Source organism: Aethalodelphis obliquidens, unplaced genomic scaffold, assembly GCF_003676395.1.
Source record: "Aethalodelphis obliquidens isolate GAN/ISIS:26980383/991018 unplaced genomic scaffold, ASM367639v1 scaffold2, whole genome shotgun sequence".
NCBI classification, from domain to species: domain Eukaryota; kingdom Metazoa; phylum Chordata; class Mammalia; order Artiodactyla; family Delphinidae; genus Aethalodelphis; species Aethalodelphis obliquidens.
Genome location: NW_020837946.1, coordinates 34,101,288 through 34,117,877, shown reverse-complemented (window position 1 = coordinate 34,117,877; position 16,590 = coordinate 34,101,288). Strand labels below are relative to the sequence as shown.

The following is a 16,590-nucleotide window of genomic DNA, read 5'->3' as shown; positions in this document are numbered from 1 at the left end:
TTGAATATGTTATCTCATTGCCTTCTGGTTTCTCTTGCTTTTCCTGAGAAGTCAGTTATTAATCTTACTGGCATTTATTTGTAAGTAATGAGTCATTTTTCTTTTGCTGCTTTCAAGATTTCTTCCTGTCTTTGACTTTCAGCATTTTTTCTCTATTGTGTCTGTAGATCTCTTGCATTTATTTATCCTATTTGGAATTTGTTGAGCTTCCTGGATATGTAAGTTATAGTTTTTCCATAAATTTGGAAAGTTTTCAGCCATTATTTCTTTGGATTTTTTCTGCTCCTTCTTCACTCTCCTCTCCTTCTAGCACTCCTATTATGCACATGTTCGTGTGCTTAGTGATGTCCCACATTTCTCTGAGGCTCTTTACATTCTTCTCTGTTCTTTGGCTTGCATAATCCCTATCCATCTACCTTCAAGTCAGCTTATTCTTTCTTCTGCCAGTTCAAGTCTCCTGTTAAGCCCCTAATGAACTTATTTCAGTTATTGTACTTTTCAACTCCAGAGTTTCTATTTAGATCATTTTTATGGTTTCTGAGTCACATCCCTGTTCTAGGGGGCTGAATATCTATTGATATGTTCTATTTGGTATGACATGGTCATCATACTCTAACCATGTTTTTCTTTAGTTCTGTGAACATGTTTATAATAGCTATAATACTTTGAATTTTTTTTTCTGATAAATCTAACATCCTGTTGCTTGTAAAGCAGTTTCTGTTGCCTGCTATTTTTCCAATGTATGGGTCATACTTTCCTGTTTGCTTGCATGCCTCATAATTTTTTGTTGGAAACTGGACATTTTAGATAATGTATTGTAGCAACTCTGGGTACTTGTTTCCTCCCCACTCCCCACCCCCTCCACCCTCTCCACCCACCCCAACCTCCTTATTGTTATTTGCTTGTACATATATTGTTCTACAAATAAATCTACTCAAAATCTGGCCCCTTTGAAGCAAAAGTTTATGAGGTCAGTGTCTAATATTTGTCTTACCCCAGGAGGGCTTCCCTCAGCTGTCTTTATCTTTGATTCTTTCCTGCAAACTAGCCAGTTTACAATTTAGCTCATATCTTGAATCTCCTCCCAATTGCCTATCACCACAACCTCCAGGTTTTTGAGAGCACCCTTTGGCTTGTTATTTCTCCATGCTCTGTTGCAAATGAAGTCAGTTTCTATGGGAAGAGATTAAGAGCTATCTGTATTATGGACCGATCCATAAAACACGGCGGGGGGGGGGGGCGGGCACAATCACTGAGTCTGGGCTTTGGAGCAGGAGGTGGAACAATGGCAAGCTTCTCTCAGACTCACATCCCTGTTCTAGAGGCTGAATTCTAGGTGAGGATGCGTAGCAGCCCGAGGTTTTCTTGGCTTTCTTCTTCTGGCTTGAACCACTACTACAGCAGCTGAGGTAAGGGTGATTAGGACCCCAGTATTCTCAGCGCTCCAGCCCAAGGTAGAGCCTCTGGTGCATGAGTGGGGCTGGATGGAAGAAAGAATCCTCCATCTCTCAACCACATTTGTACAGGACTTAGGCTCAGTATCAGGTAGCCAGGGCCAGGCAGGGTGAGAATTGTTGACATCTGCCCCTCCCACTGGGAGCCTGGGAAGAGGAGGCCCAGTGCTCCCGGTTTAAAGACAGAGTGGGGACTCCGCCTTGCAGTTGGGAGGGCAAAGAGAGGAAGAGGGCTTGGTTGAAATACCACAGACTCTCGCCTTTCTTACCAATTTTTCCTAGATTTTCTTGAATAGATATTTATTTGCTCTTTTAGGAATATTTCCAAGGCTGTAAATGGTTGTTTTTGCTTGTCTTAAAACGATTTTCATCAGTTTCATTAGGGAGTGGGTCAGCAGAGCTCCTCATGCTGTCATGCGGTGGTGAATTTTTCTTGGTATTATTTTTGCAACTTTCCTGTAAGTTTAAATATATTTAAGAAAAGTTTAGAAACTTTAAAAAAATCACAAGAAAGTCGTTATGAGGAATGAAGCATAAAGCGCTTTTACATATGCTCTTTATTATTTTCCAAGGCATCCGTAACAAACACTAGAAGTGCAGTAAAGAGCAGGACCCCATGGGGGCCTTCCCGTGGGACAGGCCTCCCCCGCCATGTCCTCTGCTGTAGCTCCTCTCTGAAAGGACCTAGATAATAGTATTTGACGCACATTTCCTGAGTTGTTTTGCAGATGCAAATGAAACCCCCCCCCATTCAACAAACGGAAGATGTTAACTGACGACCATGAGCACAGAGCCCCAGGCCTCCTGAAGCCTAAAGACTGATCATGTTCACCTCTGTGACACCACCCCACTACCTCACCATCAGCCAATCAGAGAATTGTGCAAGAGCTGATCACGTATCCCGCGACACCTCCACCCCCTACTTGGCTTTTAAAAGTGTTTTGCCGAACCAGGCTTTTTAGGGCACGGGCCACCTCCTCTTCTTGCACGGCCTCACCAAAAACCTTTCTCTGCTCCAAACTCCAAGGTTTCCGTTTGTTTGGCCTCACTGTGCTCTTGGACACATAGAACTTGGCGTCCACAGTTTGTTCTGTCCATAGTGACAAGTAGATCTGCGTATTTAGGCAAACACCCAGAGTTCACAGCAAGCCTAGTCAGAGCGGGTGTAAACAGGAAACAGCAGGCAGGCGGGTTGTTGAACAGCACGGCAGTGTTTCAATTCAAAGGGCTGGTGAGTGGGGAGGGGTCTCTGGGTCTAACACAGTGAATGTCAGACCGTCAACCTTTTAGAGGGTTAAAGCTTTTGTACGATACGAGAGAAGACCAAAGTGAGCAAAGCGAGCGCATGCGGGACTGGCCAGCAAAGACACATCCGCTTTCAGGCTTTCGGTTTCTTTGCCTCCATCTTGCCTGCGATTTTCAGGTATCAGAGGAGTGAAGTCTTGACGGGTCGCAGCCAAAGGAGAGCCTAGCCGCGGGCAGGACGGTACGTGCCCGCGCGGGACCCCGCAGCTCCCCACCCTCCCCAGCTCCCCGCCGGACGCCAGGCCCCGTATGCTCTCGCGTTCCCGGATTGGCGCTTCCTTGCACTCGGCCTGGGCAGGGGGTGCCTGGCAGGGGCCAGGGGAGGGGTGGGACTTCTGGCAGGTGACTCAGTCCCGCAGATCTCTTATCTCCGATTTGCCCCGCGGGCACCAGGCGGGCCGGAGCGCCCCCGCCCCGATTCGCTGGAGGGGCGCTTGAGTCTTGCGGGATTCCGGTGCGGTCGGAGCGGCGGATCGCCCAGACCCAGTGACTCTCGCCCCAAACTGAAGCACTAGAAAACGGGCCGTGGGCTTTATGGCAAGTCCCCGGTGTCCTGCCTAAGGACACCGGGGACCTGCCTAAGAACATCCTGAGGGTTGCCCAGTTCCGGGGGTGACCTGCTCAAAAGATCTGGCAGCCTTCCTTTGGCAAAGTTGAGAACTAGGACATTTTGTGCAGTAGTGTGTCTTGGCGGAAGCAACAGGAGAGGCAAGAATTTTTTTACTCTCTCTCCTTCCCGCTGCCACCCTTTTCCCCTTCAAAGCGTCTGGGGAATGTCTGGTCAGGGCATATTCTTTTAAAATATTAACAGTGGAATGCAATAGAACAAAGACCATTGAAATTAAGAACAAATTTTTGGTTCAGGTAACAGGAAGTAAGTTCAAGGACTCTAAAGCTCTCGAATATTTTCATTTGAAATTTATTTACGAAACGAGAGGTTGTGCCAGTAGGGAACCTGTTGGACACCGACAGACCATGATAATCTAAAACTAAGACCAGACCGGTCTCTGGCAGGCTTGGCCTGCTTCAGATAAGAGATTTCAGATAAGAGAAACTGAATTTTTGGTAATTTCCCTCCGGTGGTTCCCCTAAATGATCATTAAAAAGTTTCATGGGGAGAGGCTAAAAACTTGGGCCAACTCCAAAATTTAAAAAAAAAAAAAGAGAGAGAGAGAGAGATTCGGGTTTGGAAGGGACTTTTTTTTTTTTTAAATTTTGTAGGGGGGGCGCGGGCCTCTCACTTTTGTGGCCTCTCCCGTTGCGGAGCACAGGCTCCGGACGCGCAGGCTCAGCGGCCATGGCTCACGGGCCCAGCCGCTCCGTGGCATGTGGGATCTTTGCGGACCGGGGCACGAACCCGTGTCCATCGGCAGGCGGACTCTCAACCACTGCGCCACCAGGGAAGCCCTGGAGGGGACTTTTAAATGTGTCTGCCCTACAGAAGTTGCATTTTTAATATTAATACTTATTTTACTTACAGCTTCTGGGTTGGACGTCCTGATTAAAATGGCTTTTCCTAACGACTTCTTGTTTTACATTTGTTTGTAACTGACATTTACACTTCATTTAACAGTATTACTACCTGGCACCCGCTCTCGAAGGTGAATCCACCTGCAGGGCCGCAGGGGCTGGGTGCCCCTTGCTCCCTGCCCGCTGGGAATCTTGCGCGACTGGAGTGTCGGGAGGGTAGTCGGCGGCAGTTTTTTTTGAGCGGTGGCCGAGGGCCGATTGGCAGCTGAAATGGAAGTAGGTTTGATCCCGGGGGGCAGGCGGGTCCCAACCCGGTTCTTAGTGGGGTGGCGGAGCGCAGCGGCCACGCCCGCTGGTTCCTGACCTGACGCAAGTAATTCCCCGCAATGCCAGGTGGGCTCTTTGCCCACACAAGGGAGAGTTTACTTTCTGGAGGGACACCCGTGTGTTCCTGTGGAGTTTTTAAGGTGTAGGGGCGGAGGGTTCTGGAGCAGGAAGTTTTGTTTGGGCTGTGCGTTCCTGGCGGGCTGCTGGGAGGAAGCGCACAGAGGCTTTATGCCTGGCTTGGAAGCCGCCTCTTGGCGCCTGCGATGCTCTCCTCCAGTTCCTGGTGCTGTCTGGAGTACAAGTAAGTCCCCCACATACAAACCGGAGCACGTTGGTTAAGTCCAGCATTAGCTTAGGTACCCAACTAACACAATTGGGTATATAGTACTGTACTGTAATAGGTTTATAATACTTTTAACATAAATAATACGTAAGTACGATCGTGTCCGGCAAGGGTGGGCGAGGTTCCCGGCGGAAGCCATTGGGAAGAGCAGGCGGCTGCCCGGGGGTGAATGGACAGAGAACCCTTTCTCCCGACCTGCTCCCCCTGCTGGCGTCGCCCTCAGCTCTGGGGGCGTCGGGGCACTGTCCCCTGATCCCGGCAAAAAAGGCTTGAGTCTTCCGTTTTCAGCCCTTCCTTGAGCCTCCTTGGGACTCACCCACAGCACTCCAAGTCGCCAGGAGTGTCTTTCGCTTTTTACAATCTCAGGAATGAATTCTTTTTGGTTATTTCTTCCTTACAGGACGCCAAAGGCTAATTAAACTCGTGTTTATGGACTGAAATGCCTCCTTTCCTTTAATTCAGTATAATTCAGTATAAATATATATTGCACTCTTCAAGGCCAGGCAGAGTTCTGGGTGGTGGGAACATAGAGATGGATCTGAACTTGTTTTTTTTTCCCCACAGAGAAAAAAATCACGGAGTGGTTGGGGAGACCCAGCAAAATTACCTGCAAAGTTAACTTGGATTCAAGGCAGCCTAGAAAAGGGTCTAGAATCAACAGTCTAGAATGAGAGGAGGCCGGTTGGGGCAGGTTGGGAAAGTGGTAACGGGTTACAGAGTAAATCAGTTATGTAAGAAACACTATGATTGAAATGACCTATTTCTCCTTTATATTCGGCTACTGCCACCTCCTCAAGAAAGACTTCACAACCCTCCATAGAGGAAGTAAGGATTCCCTTCCTCTATACTTTCCTATACTCAAGGGCTATCTTTGCACTTACCATAGGATTGCATTTAACACTCTGTATTGTAATATTTTTTCTCTTAAAAAATTTTCAGTCAAATTGTATTATAATTATCTGGGTTAAAATACATGCAAAGTAAATAGAGAAAGCCTGCAGGGGTCCATTCCCTAAGATAACCAAAAGTTGCAGTTTATTGTCTTTTCCAGACATTTATGCACTTAAATACAGTCTAAGTATTTTTTTTAAATATGTAGTTTGCTCTCTTTTATTTTTCTTATTTTGTATGATGCTATCAGTAATCATGGGGATGTCAGAGAACTGTCCTACTTGAGGAAAAACTACTTTAAATTTTAGGCACTTTTGAGTCCATACTACACACAGAGGACTGGCCTGGAGGTTTGGCAAAATGAAAACTCCCACCCATAAATCTTAGAGTTTTAGAACTTGTGATAAGTGCAAAGGATACATTTTTAGCCACATGTACTGGGAAGATGGACCTTTTGCTAAAAGGCCAGGGGATGTCTGGTGAGCTTGGCTGGAGACATTGTATTCTGTCTGTTCATGATGAGGTCCTGTCTGCTCCCAGGAAGCCCTGCATGGTGCGTCACCCAGCTCTTAAGCAACAGCATTGTTACCCCCCTAGAATTGCAAAAACTTCCTTTCACGAGCTTTGTCTCCTGGATCTAACAATCAGGTTCCAAGTACGGTTCTTACTCCATCACCAGCTCCATATTCATTGTAGATTATGAAAGAATGAGTAGGCATTACACAAGTACAGGCCTGCTGGAGCTCTGTAATGATGACCAGTCTGTTCAAGGCCTAGCAGGGTGAGCTTGGTGATCGTGATCAGCACCCACCACAGCCTAGTGCAGATGAGTGGGAGCTTACCATATATGATAGTACTCAAGAAGAAAGTAAAATCAGTGATATGAAGCAGGAGATGACCTGATTTAGGAATCAAGACAACTTTAGGAAGAGATGCCTTGAAAGATGGTATAGAATTTCAATAGGCAGAGACTGAAAAGAGGGAAAGGGCTTTCCAACTGGAGGCAAGTGCTTGAGCAAAGATGTTGGGACAGAAAAACACTTTCCAGGGAACACTGAGATAAGTGTCTTGAATTAGATTGGGCAGAGGAGGGGAGGTACTCTGAGGTGCTTGGGCTCTGTATGAGAAGTTTGCCTTAGTGAAAATAACTTTGATTCAGGAGGAGTGGGCCACTGCATGAAATGGATTTCTCTAGTGACTCTGCTCGTGTTTCTGTATCCATCTAGATGATTCATGATCTCCTTTCAATCTTGATCTTTTCTCCTTCTGGGGTTCTTTCATTCCTTCATTTTCTGCAGACCGTATGCAGCTGTTACGAAACAGGGACGTTATTTGAGGTAATGTTACGCTGAAATTTGTGGAAGTTTCCCTGAGAGTCATGGGGCTGAGCCTCATCAAAGAACTTTATGCCATTTTATAATTGGGATCATCTATAGTTTGTGGGCAATTTGCTATAATTGAAATGCAGTGCTTGGGAAGCCAAATAATTTTTTAATGCATACTTTTAGCTGTTGATATATTATGTATCAGTAGCTAAAAGTGTGCATTAAAATTATTAAATATTAAATTTAAAAAACAGAAAAATATTAAATTAAAAACTACACATTAAATCTCAAATTGGAATGTGTTTACGCTTCAGCCTCAGTACCTGGTCTTCTAGACTATGTTTCTGCAGCATTGCAGAAATCAGAACCTACATGATGATCTATTACTAAATACCTCATTTTAAATATTGGGGGAAAAGGGCACAAAGTGGCACTTTGTACACTATCTTAGGGTTAAAATGCCCACAGATGTAGTAAAGGTGGGTTCATTATTTCAGCTGCTCGAATGGCTACACACAGAGCCCACACCCACAGGTTCCGTACACGGATGGAGGAGGAAGAAGGTGGGTCCTGTTATGTTCAGGGATGCACTGAACTCCTGTGAGGTGGTCACATTCTTTTTGCCCAGGATCATGTAACCCCTTCTCCTTTATCTTTTTAGAAACTTCTGGGTGACTCCCTCAGGGCCGTCAACTTCATATCTCAGTGGGGATTTCCGGACACCTGAACGCTCCAGGTTTACATGCTGGTTTCTGCAGCTGGCAAGGCAGGCTTCTCCCCACTGCGGCTCAGTTTTGTAACGTTGCTGGGAAATTACATTTGCTTGCAGACTGTGACTCAGTGAACATGACCTTGCTTTCAGGCATGCCATGACCAGAGCAGTACAAAGAATGGAATATTAAGTATGTCTATCCTTGGATAGGTTTAAGTATGATGGGAACCAGTCATGCTGGCAGCTATCTACTGGGAACGTTATGTGTTTTCAATACCAGATGGTTGGAGGCAAAGTTGACATTCTGTGAGAAAGGCTGAAAAGCCTGATTTAACCACATTTTACTGTCACCTATCGGAGCTATGCTGGGTGCCACGGAGCTAGGTACACAATATGGTGGTGGAACAAAGAAGCTACTAACCAAGTCTGGATGAGTTCTTCCCAGGAAAGCTTTATGCTTAGGAGACACTTCAGCTGGCCCTAAAAACCGAGTACGGTTTTGCCAGGCAGGTAAGTGGAAGCGAGTAATCCAGGCAAATGTGCAGAGGCGCGGGAAAGAACTCCTTGTTGAGGTTTGTTTGAATCCGAAAGTGCAAGGTGTGTGTTAATGAGAGATGAATGCAGATGCTAGACCAGGAGGGGCCTTGAATACAAAGAAACTCGGAAACTGCAATGGGAGATGAGGAATCACTGAAAGGTCTGAATTTAGGAAAGTGATTTGGTTCAAGCAAGAGCTTCCGGAAGTTCATTCTGATAAGATCTGTTTGGAGAGGGTGAGGCCATAGGCAGAGGGAACAGAAAGGCCAGGGTGAGAGGTGGATGCTAGGGCACACCTCATTTAAGAAGCAGGTGCAGGGCTTCCCGGGTGGCGCAGTGGTTAAGAATCTGCCTGCCAATGCAGGGGACATGGGTTTGAGCCCTGGTCCAGGAAGATCCCACATGCTGCGGAGCAACTAAGCTCGTGAGCCACAACTACTGAGCCTGTGCTCTAGAGCCCGCGAGCCACAACTACTGAAGCCTGTGTGCCTAGAGCCTGTGCTCCGCAACAAGAGAAGCCACAGCAATGAGAAGCCCGCACACTGCAACAAAGAGTAGCCCCTGCTCACCACAACTAGAGAAAGCCTGCGTACAGCAACAAAGACCCAACGCAGCCAAAAATAAATAAATAAATAAATTTATTAAAAAAAAAGAAGCAGGTGCAGAAAGGGTGCTGAGGAGTCAGGGAAGGTTAGAGGGGGACCGTGTAGAATATAGTGGTGTGAGATCAGCTAAGGGAGAAGAGTTTCAAGGAACAGGTCAGAATGCTTGGGTAAAAGAAGACTTCCATGTGACCTTGGATGTGGCCACTAGGAGGTCACCAAGGCCTCTAGAAGAACACTGTCAGGTGAGGACACAAGGGTGAGGAGAGTTAGGCACTCACCTCAGGCACAACATTTAAGGGGGTGGGAAAATCAAGATAAATAATATTTTAATGCAAAATTTTGAAAAAATTGACATGAATGCAAAAGACCCATGATGAACAAAATATCAAAATTTTAAATAAAGACAGTATCCGCATTACTGATTCTTCCTTTGCCTCATGTTCCAATATGGCACTGAGTGTCATTGTGTAAAGGATGTGGGGCAGGGAGGATGCAGGTGAAGCCATATTGAGGAGGGAACTGAGAAGTTGAAGGAGTTGAAGTACACATTACAGTCTGCCTTTCTGAAATCCTAGCTTCACATGAAAGAAAGAGTGAAAGGCTGGTTGGTCTAGGGGATCTCAGGCTGAAGGGGTTTTTTGTTTTCTTTATTTTTAAGATGGAAGAGACTGAACATGTTTACAAGCTGAGGGGAGGAGTCCCTGAAGGTGGAGAGAGGTTGATGAAAGGGTAAGCGCAGGGGCTTATGGAGACAGGAGGGCACAGGGGAAGTGGATGGCCCTGGAGGATGAGGAACAGCAGGGGAAGGTAGCGGGCTGCCGAAGCTCACTCTTCCCCCCCCCCCGCCCACCCCCCGGTATGCCGGCCTCTCACTGTTGCGGCCTCTCCCGCCGCGGAGCACAGGCTCCGGACGCGCAGGCTCAGCGGCCCTGGCTCACGGGCCCAGCCACTCCGCGGCATGTGGGATCTTCCCGGATCGGGGCACGAACCCGCGTCCCCTGCATCGGCAGGCGGACTCTCAACCACTGCGCCACCAGGGAAGCCCCCGGAGCTCACTCTTGATTAGTGGCAAGCTCATCGATGAAAAGTGGCCCCAGTGCGTGGTGTTAGGATGGAAGAAAGCTGTGAGAGGGTGTTGAAAGGAGCTGACCGCAGTCCTGGAATAGCATGCCGAGCAGCAGTAAGGGGCCAGCTGAGGTTGAAGACTACAAACGTGTGGGGTGATCTTTCCCCTGCGTTCAGCACGACTTCTCCTCTATGTGTATGAGTGGTGGAGGCTCACCATCTGAGGATGGGATGTGGAGGTGATCATCCCAGTTTGCCCGGGACTGAGGAGTTTCCTGGAACACGGGACTTTCAGTGCTCAAACTGGAAAGTTCTGGCACACCAAGGTGTTGCAGAGCTGGCAGTCAGGCGGCAAAAGGGCAAAAAAGAATTGAGGTGCTGGCCAGAAGAGGGTTTGTAGCACATGCTCTAGGTCCCATCTGGGGAGCAAAGGAAGTGAGGCCGTCACCTGGTAGCGACTTACAGAACTCCATTTATTCGTTCATTCAAATACTCATTGAGTGCTTACTAGGAGTCAGGCACTGGGGTCTGTGCAGAAGATCTAACCACAAAGAGGATAAAAATATTCTCATGGAATATCCTTCTCTGGTGGCTAAGGTCAGTTGGTGCCCAGGACCCACTCCCACTTCCGTCTAGAGGGTAGCAAACTACAAACTGCCTTTCCCAGACTCCTTTACAACCAGGATGTGAATTAAGGTGCATTTGGGCAAGATTTGTAAACAAGTGGGGTAGAGGCCAATAGCTGGCTGCTTTTGTTCAATTCTCTGCTGGCAAGCATGGTGGTGGTGATGTGGGGATTTGGGCAGCAGCATTATGAAGTCCAGTCACCCGCTTTGGAGGAGTGAAGGCAGATGGGGTGGCAGTTGGCCCTCTGATCTCGGGGTCACTGCCCGAGGTGTTCTTGAGCTCTGTGCTACCAATGATGGCCTCCTGCTTCCTCGCTGCCTTGGCTGAGACAAGATCTTTCTGGGAGCCCTGGGAGTCTTTCTCAGAAGCTCACTCAAGGGCCCATTTCTCCAGCCCTTACAGCAGTTTTGTAAGCGCCTATTTCAATGTATTTCTACTCAAAATAACTGAAGTGGTTTCTGCTTCTAGCACCTGACACCCTTTCCATTAGCCAGTGGAAATGAACCCTGGTGACTTACATCTGCTTTGTTTGGTGTTTTCAGTGATCACTGGCAACTGCTAGAGAAATGAAACTGGAGCTGCTCTGGCTGTGAAGGTGGGGGACAGTTTGTACCATTGTGGAAATTCTGTGGGGGTGGAAAAGGAGAGACAGTCATTAAATTACAGTTTGCCAGTGAGGGGGTACAAGAACAGGGGAATTCCTTAAACATTCTAAACACATACAGCTGCCGGTTTCCCCCAGTTAGGGAAGACAGTGGGAGTGAAAGGACACTAACAGAAATAGCAGTCAATCTGGAGGACTGGGTGTTTGAAAGCAGGAAAGAGAAAGAATTGGGCTTGGACAGCTTCTTTGTCCCTGAGTGAGGTGAAGCCCTTGACTTCAGAGGAGGTGTGTGGTGCTGAACTAGGAAGTTCAGGTAGAATGGGGCTGGTAAGTGGTGGGCACTATCCTTTCACCAAACTCTAAAGAACTTATTCTACCTGCCATCCCCCTCCCCACTCCTTCTACCCTATCTTTTGAACCATGTTAAGTAAAATCTGACTTGTTCTTTTTGATGATAACTTTGGGATGCCTCTAGGCTTTCTTGTTCTAAGGATTGTCTATATATACATCAAAAAAGCTCTAAAAGCATTTTGAATGCTGTGAGATAGTTTCTATATGGCATACTCCGGTTGTTTTTTTTTTTATGTAGTACTTGTTAACTGGACTGTAAATGCTGAGTGCAGAAGAGAGAGAGAGAAATGCCTTTTTCAGTTCAAAAACTTACAGGGTTTCCTTTTGGCTAATTATCGTTTTCTAATTTTATTGTACTGTGGTCAGAAAATATGGTCAGAGGTATATTTATTTTACTATCTATATACCTGTTGCCGAGTTTATGAAGTAAAGTGTTACAAATTCAGTCATTTCCCCTTTGTATTTTTATCTAGTCACATTCTGTTAATCCCTTTTAATGTTTTCAGTATACACACACACACACACACACATATCCCTAAACAATATATGGTGTTATTATTAACATTTAGGACCTTAATGTAAATTAATTATATGGTATGCATGCTTTAGCAACTTTTTGCCTTAGCAAAAATATTTGTTTTGTTGTTTGGTTTTTTGTTTGTTTGTGAGATTCATTCATGGTTTTTCATTTTCAGGGCTGTATAGTGTTTCGTCAAAGGACTGTGACATTTTATTCAGTCTCTTCTTGGTAGACTTTTAAGTGGTTTCCATTATTTTGCTATACCATCTATTGCTGCTTGGAACATTATGTACATGTCTTGGTATATCTGTGTAAGAGTTTTAAGAGGACATTTACTTAGGAATCAAATTTTCATGTCATGGAGTAATGAGTGCTTTCATCTTTACCAGGTATTGCCAAATTATTCTTCAAAGTGGCTATGTCAGTTTATAATTCCTCCAGCAATGTAAAAGGTTTCATATTTCATTGTATTTTCTCTGACATTTGGTAACAGATAATAGCATTTGGCCAATGTGAAATAATATCTCACTGTAGTTTAAATTTGCATTTCTCTGAATACTGTTTTGGTTTGAATATCTTTTCATATGGTTTATGGCTGTTTGGAGCTTTCTTTTTTTCTGGGAACTGCCTATTGCCTATTCTTCCCTTGAGTTGCTTGTCTTACGCTTACTGATTTGCAGAAATGCTTTCTACATTGTGGATACTAGTTCTTTGTTAATTAAATATGACGCGTTTGTCTTCTGAGTCTGCTCTTTATCTTTTTTTCATTTTTAAAAGGATGTATGCTTTTTATGTCTTACAAATTCATTTTTGTAATTGTAGGTTATAATAATATTCTTGGAGAATCTCTTCTAGAGATTTTATGTCCAGGACTTTAGTACATGTGGAACTGACTTGTAAATGGTGTGAGGAAAGGATCCCAGTTTATCCTCTCTATATGTATGGATACCCAGTTGTCTCAGCACTATTTCTGGACATTAATGTCCTTTCCCTGTTGATTTACAGGACCACCCTAGACATCTGTGTGTGGATTAATTCCTGAGCTCTCATCTGTGTATTAGTTGTTTTTTTATCTATTCCTTGTCATATTACTATACATTTGTATTAAATCTTGATATCTGCTAAGGCAACTTCCTCCAACTGGTTGTTCTTAAAGCTTATACTGGTTATTCTTGGCCTTTCTCCTTCATATCAGTTCAAAATTAGCTTGCCACAGTCCATGGCAAAAGTTTTTGGATTTGGATTTTTGATTGGGCTTAAATTTATAAATTCATTTGAGAATTGATATCTTGATGATACTGAGTCTTCTGTCCATGATTATTGTACATTTCTTCAATTATCTGTCTTAACTGAAGTCTTCAATAAAGTTTTATAATTTCTTCTTTAATGTCTCATGTATCTTTTGTTAGATTTATTCTGCATACCTTACAGGTTTTGTTGCTGTTGTAAATAGTATCATTTTTTCTTTGAAATATACATTTTCTTCCTGTTTTTTGCTAATGTACAGAGATATAATTGACTTTTATTTATTAATCATATATCTCAAAACCTTAACCTCTTATGAATTCTAACATTTTGTCTGTTGGTATACTTGGGTTTCCTATCCAAGTAGAAAATCTTATTGCATGTGAAGAATGATAGTTGCTTCTTTGGTTCCGATGCTTATACTCTAACTAACCTTTTTTTCTTATTTTAGTGCTAAGCTCTGTCCTCTAGTACAATGTTGAATAGAAGGGATGATCATACATATACTTGTCTTGAGCCTCATTTTTAAAGGAATGCTTCTAACATGTCACCATTAAGTATAATATTTGCAGTGGACTTTTCTCTTTTTCTCATAATTACTATTGGACTGTGTATAGATTGCTGCCTCATAAGTCCCTTGCTTTTAATCCATAGAGCATCGTTTTTAGAGAACTCATGTCTTTATTATATCGAATCTCCCTATTCATGAGCAAGGTAAAGCTCTCCATTTATCTAGATCTTTATTAATGTCTTTCCAATAATATTTTATAGTTTTTTTCCTGTTAATGTCTTGCATATCTTTGTTAGAATAATTCCTACATGTTTTAATGCTGTTGTATATGGCAAATCTTAAAGAACCAGCACTGTGGTTTTGAGTTGTTTTTTCTTTTTGCCCTCCTACAAGTTTACTTACTTTCTTAAATGCTCAACTATATATTTGAGCAATGTTTTTTATGTTTTATGTAGCATTTCAGTGTGTATTATAGGCATTTTTCTTTTTCAGATTGTCTCATGCAGCGTTTCTCAGTTTTGGCACTATTGCCATTTAGGGTTGGATAATTCTTTGTTGAGGGGAATATGCATTGTGTAATGTTCAGCAGCATCCCTAGCTTCTATTCTCTAGATGCCAGTAGCACCACCTGGTTATGATGACCAAAAATATCTCAGATTTAACCCAAAATTGTCAAATGTCCCCTGAGGGGCAAAATTGCCCCTGATTAAGAACCATTGATTTGGCCTGTCACATTTCAGAAATTGCCCTTATCTTCTTGAAATTTTTTTTTAATTTATTTTTTTTGGCGGCATTGGGTCTTTGTTGCTGCACGTGGGCTTTCTCTAGCTGCGGCAAGCAGGGGCTACTCTTCGTTGTGGTGCACGGGCTTCTCATTGCGGTGATTTCTCTTGTTGGGAGCATGGGCTCTAGGTGTGTGGGCTTCAGTAGTTGTGGCACACGGGCTCAGTAGTTGTGGCTCACAGGCTCTAGAGCGCAGGCTCAGTTGTTGTGGCCCATGGGCTCAGTTGCTGCGCGGCATGTGGGATCTTCCCGGACCAGGGATTGAACCCATGTCCCCTGTATTGGCAGGCGTATTCTTAACCACTGTGCCACCAGGGAAGTCCCTTGAAACTTTTAAGATGCTTATTTTAAATTCTTTCAGGTGTAGGTTCCTAGGATGTGAGTTTTGTTTTGTCTACTGTCATGGTGATTTTTATGTTTATGCATGGTGATTTTTAATCATGAGCTCACCTCCAGCAGAATAGATGTTTCATATACCCTGGGTTGGGAAGTTGACCTTATAAGGTGGTTTGGAGTTTGCCTCTCAAGACCTTATGGGCTTGACTTCTAGTAAAAATATTGCAAGGCTTTTATAAAGGATATAACTTATATTACTGGAACCATAACAGATAATAAAATAAAGCTATAAACAAAATTATGAATAAAATGTATGTAATGAAGACATATACTTACATGATGGTTATATGTAAATTATATATTTTAAATCTTTTTGTATTGTTTTTGCAATATTTATTTTTCGCTATTTATGGTGTCTGAATTGTTAAAAGCACCTCAAAAAAAATTTTGTATTCAAAAAAAAAAAAAAAGACCCTTAGTCTGAGAGTAATTTTTATGTTAATTTCTTGGTTTGGGCTTAAAAGAAACCCCAACAAAGTAGTGATTATTTGGACTGTAACCCTACTTCTTCCTTTCATGCTCCCCTCTCTCAAGTGCCTATCACCTCTAGTCCCAATTAACTGTCCCCAACACCACCCCAACATATAAGCACTGGTATTTTGCTGCATCTGGTTGGCCTGGGTCAGCACAGGATCTGTAGTTTTCCTTTTGATATTTTCTTTGACTATGCCAGATGCTACCACCGAGTAATTTGGATTTTACTGCCAAACTATACCTTTGTTAGTACAGAGGGAAGACAGCATGCCTGTTCTCTTGCTGATTGTGCGTGACTGGCAGAAGGCAGCCTTGGGTGTAATGACTGGAGGAAATGAACTGAGCAGATGATATATTTGGCTCTCACTGTTGTGGCCTCTGCCAGCCACTCCGCGGCATGGATTTATTTTAAAGTCAAATATTTAAAATTTTTAAAGACCAAAATTTAAAATAAATGTAATTTTGTTAATTTCAGACATTAAAGTACTCACTAATATTTTCATTGATGGGGAACTCTGGGACTCTAGGGAAATTATGCTTCCTCTAAGAATCTTTGAATTTTTCTTTTTCTTCTTTTTTTTTTTGCGGTACGCGGGCCTCTCACTGTTGTGGTCTCTCCCGTTGCGGAGCACAGGCTCCGGACCCGCAGGCTCAGCGGCCATGGTTCACGGGCCCAGCCGCTCCACGGCATGTGGGATTCTCCCGGACCGGGGCAGGAACCCGTGTCCCCTGCCTCGGCAGGCGGACTCTCAACCACTGCGCCACCAGGGAAGCCCAATTTTTCTTATTTTTGACAGCAAGAGCTGTTTAACATCCCCTATATCCCTTTCTGCTTTGACTGCCAGGAAGCTCGGGACAAATTCAAGGTCTACTAAAATCTGTTTAGGTCTTTCTGGCCTGCATATTTGCATTGTATTTTTTATCCCTCCATCTCATTTTGACTTTCTACCTAATATTTTTCCCCCTTGTTCTCATATAAATTTTTTTCTACTTACATGTTTTTATTGTAAGATGCTTCATCTTCTGTGAACTGAGATTGTATATA

General features: G+C 44.0%; 1 protein-coding gene across 18 annotated transcripts in view; it reads left to right on the top strand.

The window, feature by feature from the left end:
* Window positions 1-2,425: 2,425 nt before the first annotated feature.
* CFLAR (CASP8 and FADD like apoptosis regulator) overlaps window positions 2,426-16,590 on the top strand; it is a 63,760-nt gene continuing 49,595 nt past the window's right edge. For 12 of the 18 annotated variants that reach the window (XM_027124235.1, XM_027124325.1, XM_027124362.1 and 9 more), the window contains exon 1: window positions 2,692-2,940. The gene's annotated coding sequence lies outside the window, so the exon portion shown is untranslated. Of the gene's footprint in view, window positions 2,941-4,512; window positions 4,858-7,776; window positions 8,018-8,040; window positions 8,338-9,627; window positions 9,699-16,590 lie in introns of those variants that run through there. The other 6 variants (XM_027124245.1, XM_027124254.1, XM_027124280.1 and 3 more) reach the window with 6 other exon arrangements.